This window comes from Octodon degus, unplaced genomic scaffold (assembly GCF_000260255.1).
Source record: "Octodon degus isolate 3935 unplaced genomic scaffold, OctDeg1.0 scaffold00107, whole genome shotgun sequence".
NCBI classification, from domain to species: Eukaryota; Metazoa; Chordata; class Mammalia; order Rodentia; family Octodontidae; genus Octodon; species Octodon degus.
The window spans coordinates 8257125-8262327 of record NW_004524683.1 but is presented as its reverse complement, the minus strand read 5'-3'; the positions used below and the strand labels follow the sequence as shown (position 1 = coordinate 8262327).

General features: G+C 35.8%; 1 protein-coding gene and 1 non-coding gene across 5 annotated transcripts in view; one reads left to right on the top strand and one right to left on the bottom strand.

Annotated features, from left to right (window-relative positions):
- The window catches only part of Ipp (intracisternal A particle-promoted polypeptide), a 37125-nt gene that overhangs the window by 6926 nt on the left and 24996 nt on the right, over nt 1–5203 (bottom strand). The gene's annotated exons all lie outside the window — the stretch shown is intronic.
- LOC111818911 lies at nt 3300–3406 on the top strand. Its single transcript, XR_002822780.1, has one exon. It is a non-coding gene; the product is annotated as a U6 spliceosomal RNA (small nuclear RNA).

The window sequence follows — 5203 nt, the reverse complement described above, 5'->3', positions numbered from 1 at the left end:
AAAAAGAAAAATCAGTTTGATTCTTTTCACACATTTAGGTATTTATTTATTTTAGGCAGAATCAGGAATTGAACTCAGGCCCTTGTGCTTGCCAGGGAAGCACATATTCTACTGAGCCATCTCCCCGGCCCCATATGTTTAAATTTTAAACTTAATAATCCAGTCATACAAATATGCAGAACATTTTAAATGAATTTTCTATTAGAACTTAACAAAATAGTAATGAAAGATGTTTACTTCTTTTTTTTTTGTGGAACTAAGGATTGAACTCAGACCCTTTCACTTGCCAGGCAAGTGCTTATTCTACTGTGCCATCTCCCCAACCCCTATTTGCATACTATTATTATTGTTTTAACGTATTTAGTACAGGGTCTCACTACACAGATTGGATTTGTAGTGATCTTTTCCACTACACAGATTGGATTTATAGTGATCTTTCCTGTTTTTCAACCTCCCAAGTACTGGGATTACAGACATGTGCCACCATGCCCAGTCTCAGTCGCTGGCTCAGCGCCCCCCAGGGGGAGGGCTGGCATGGCCGATCCGGGACAAACTCCCAGGCCCCTGTGTCTGCCTAAGCAGGCACTTTAATCTGATGAACTATCTGGCTAGCCCTAAAAAAATGTTAATACACATTATGATCCAGAGTTGATCTAATCATGTGTGGCAGCATTCTGAGAGGCTAAATCTATAGAATACAGGTAGGTAACACAACATAAAACAAAAAGAAGCACAAAGATTAGAGGAAAAAGAACCTTGTACCAATGGGTTTTTAAAAGATTTTAATAATGCTAACAAAGGCCTTGAAAATTTCCAAGAGAATGATACAATACTTGCCAAAATTCATTTGACCATGAAATACTTATTTTAAGGACTATTCAGTGGAAGTTAGCAATTTGCAAAACATTTTCAAGGGTTGGGTACTATAGTTTATGGTTGTATAGCCTGATAATGAAAAACCGTTTTGTTTTTTTTTTGTTTTTTTTTTAAATAGTATGTCAAGAGAAGATACTGTGTTTGGTCTACAAGGCCAAAAATATTTACTCTCTAGTCCTTTACACAAAAAGTTTGCTTGCTCCTGGTGAGCACTGTTCCTTAAAGAAATTCCAATAAGCTTCTCTTCCTAAAATTACTATTAGTGCCCTACTTCAGGGGAACTGTATACACCTAGAAGACAAAAAAGCTAAAAAAGTACCTAAGAAGTAATAAGGAAAGGAAAACAAGTAGTCATAATAAAGAATAGATTATATACAAATAAAGTATACTATAAACAAAGTTTTTGAAATCATAAAAAGTAAACATTGGTAACTCATTCATGCTAAAGAATAAACTTCAGGGCAGACAATTAATGATCTTTCCATCTTAGGACCTAGTATAGTCTCAGCCTATTATAGTTAGTTAATATACGTTTGATGATCTGAACTTAAATGAAATTCTGAAATAATAAAATCAGGGGCAGTTCTTTGAAATTGCCTTTTTTTTTTGGCAGGACTGGGGATTGAACTCAGGCCCTTGTGCTTGCCCGGGAAGCACTTATTCCACTGAGCCATCTCCCCAGCCCCTGTTCTTTGAAATTGAAGCGCCAAGCCTACAATCACTTGTAATTATGGAATATATCATAAAGTTGGCACAGCTGAAAAATAACAATAAATTAAAAGAGATATTCACAAAATACCCCTAGATGGCTAAGATAAATGAGGATATTCTGAGGTTATGTTTATAATTAGGGAGAATAGGGGCTGGGGATTTAGCTCAGTGAATACTTCTGTAGCGAGTTTGAGGGTTTAGATTAGTTGCTCAGAAGCAAAAAGTTGAAAAATGAGACAGGGAAAAAGAAAAAGGCAACTATAATAAGGGAGAACTAACCTTCATTCTTCCCCAAAAATGCCCCTTGACAATTTTGGTGCACGAAACTTATGCTGCTTTTTTTTTCCCATCAGTGTATTAGAACTATAGTTTGGTCTTTATTCCAAGTGACCTCAAAATAAACTCTGTAAGATCAGAAATATGTTTTATATTATCTTTAGAGTTTGTTAGAATTTATAAACTAAAACTTCAGTAGATAGTAAGCAACAAAACTTCAGATTTATCTATTTAAAAAAACAAGATAGGATTGGGAAGATAGGGGTCTAAGTGCCTGCCTGCCAGGCAGTGCCTGCCTGGGTTCAAACCCCTGGTACCGCATGCCATGCTGGCTGGCCTTGGAGCCCCTGTGGGCCAAGTGGGCCACTGAAACTGGGTGTGGTGGTGTACACCTGTAATCCCAGCACCATGGAGGCTGAGATAGGAGCATCACTACTAGTCCAAGCTGTGTGGTGAGACCCTGTGCAAAATAAATAATTTAAAGATTCAAATAAAAATTTTTAAAAAACAAGACAACATTAATAAGCATTTATTTTGGTCATACTCATTTCATAGCCATACAGAAAAGTTAGCAACAGAAAATGTCCTCAAAACATTCACCTAGGGCTGGAGAGATGGCTCAGTAGAATAAGCGCTTCCCTGGCAAGTACAAGGGTCTGAGTTCAATTCCCAGTTCCGCCAAAAAAAAAAAGAAAAAAAAAAAAAGTTCACCTAGCCAGGTATGTAGCGAATGTCTAATTCTAGCACTCCAGTAGGCAGAAAAAGGAGGATCACAAGTTGGAGCCCAACCCAGTCATCTTAGACCCTGTCTCAAAAACTAAAAAGGAGCCAAGTATGACAGTGCACACCTGTAACCCCAGCACTCAGGCTGAGGCAGGCAGATTGTTGCCAAGTTCAAGACCAATCTGAGCTACGAAGTGAGCTCAAGGCCAGCATAGCAAGACCCTGTTTCAAAAAGACAAAAATAAAAACAAAGGCAAATACACATTGGTGATTAATGAATTTGAAGGCAGAAAATGAAAACCTATGCAAACTAAAATACAGAATAAATGACTAGAAAAAATTAATGTGGTACAGTATCAAATGGTCTTATACACTTATAAATGGAGTCACAGAAAGATAGCACAAGAATAGTTGAAGAACTAAGAAAGCTTACCAATTTGAAGTAAGCTAGAATCCCACAGATACCAAAAATTTCAACAAATTCCAAGCAAGTTAAATAAAACTCTTAACATATAAAATCATAATAAATTTACTGAAAACTTGTGATAGAGACTTCAAAAAGCCATATTACATGGGGAACAAAGATAAAAATCACAGTGACTTCCCATCAGAAACTATGTAAGAAGAAAATGTGAAGAATATCTTCAAGGTGATGAAAGAAAAATCAACTTAAAATTCTATGCTCAAAAAATATCTTTCAAAAATGAAAGGGGGTGCTCGCTTTGGCAGCACATATACTAAAATTGGAACGATACAGAGAAGATTAGCATGGCCCCTGCTCAAGGATGACACGCAAATTCGTGAAGCGTTCCATATTTTTGAAGACGAAATATAGGAAGTAAAGCCATGCTGTTATATTGAGCTGTGGGGGACTCAGGTCAATAATTTCTGACATTGCCAGTTGAACAGAAGACCCAATGCTATTATGGGCTACTGGACTCTTTTAGAATATTTTGCTGAGTTTACACACCTATAATATTTAAATGATGGAACTTAACAAAAAAAGGGGATACAGATGAATGTCCATTTTGTATCTGTGTATTCAAAGTGGTTAGGATAGATATATAGTTGCGTTCTCTTAATGAATAGAATGATTTGTTCTAATGGTGTTTGTAAATAGGATCACAAGTCCACATCTTGTACAGCAATTAACCACTAAGAAGAATATATGCAGTGTGTTATTTGTCGAATCTGTACTTCCGATTTGATTTGAAACTGTCTCATTGCTATCTGTTTATCAATAAAATTTTGAAAAAAAAAAAAAAATGAAAGGGGACCAGGGAGATGGCTCAGTGGAATAAGCACTTCCCTGGCAAGCACAAGGGCCTGAGTTCAATCCCCAGTTCTGCAAAAAAAAAAAATCAAATAAATAAAATGAAGGTAGAGTTCAATTCCAATACCAAAAATCAAAATAAAGGTAGAAAAAAATGTTTCAGAAAATAAAAGCTCGAGTAAATGCATTGCCACCGGACCTGTACTTAAAAAGAAAAATTTAAAGAAAAAGAAAAATTTCAAATTCCTGGAACTCAGCTCTTGCCAAAAAAAATGAATAGAATTAGAAATGGTATTTGTATAATTATGAAAACTCACTAAAATTATTTGAATGATTTAAATAAAGTGAACCATGAAATTTATAATAGATACACAAGTAATGTACAACAATAGCACAAAAGATAGGAGAAATGAAATTATATATTTTTAAGGGTTTTTTTTGTTTTTTTTTTTTTTTTTTTTGGCAGAACCGGAGATTGAACTCAGGCCCTTGCACTTGCCAGGGAAGTGCTTATTCCACTGAGCTATCTCCCCGGCCCCCTTTTTAAGTTTCTTGTATTATTTTTTTCTAATTTTTACTTATTTTTTTAGTACTGGGAACTGAACTCAGGGCTTTGCACATGCCAGACAGGCACTTGTGCCACTGAGCTATATTCCCAGCCCAAATTTCTTATATTATAAGTGAAGTGCTCTGATATTATTTGAGATAGATATGCTATACTGCAAATATGTAATCAAATATTTAACAGAAGGGCTGTGGCTGGGGACATGGCTCAGTGGTAGAGCATTTGCCTAGCATGTGAATAAACAGGTATTTCAATAGACAAGAGATAAAAACAAAATAGTAGAAGGAAAAAAAAGGGAGTATAGATTTTAAATATAAAAGTCTAAAAGCAATTGAAAAGATAGAGATCATTAGTGTGGGCAATACAACAAGACTATCTAAAAAAAAAAAAATCCAAACAAAAATCAGAGATTGCCAAATTGGATTTAAAAACAGTCCTAATGGGGCTGGAGCTTTCCCTCAGTGGTACAGCACTTGCCTGGCAAGCATGCGGTCCTGAGTTCCATTATCAGTACCTCGCAAAATAAATAAATACATAAAAACAGTCCAAAATTGTTTGCTGTCTATAAGAAATGCAGTTTACAAAAACAGGTTAAAGTAGGAGAACTGAGGGGTGTACCTCAGAATAGAGTTCATCCTTAATATGTGTAAGATACTATGTTCAATTCTCAAAAATAAATAAATAAAAAGTGGAAGAAAGCTGAACATGGTTGCCAATGCTTGTAATCCCAGTACTCAGGAGGCTGAGGCAGGAGGATCATTTTTGAGTTTGAGATCAGC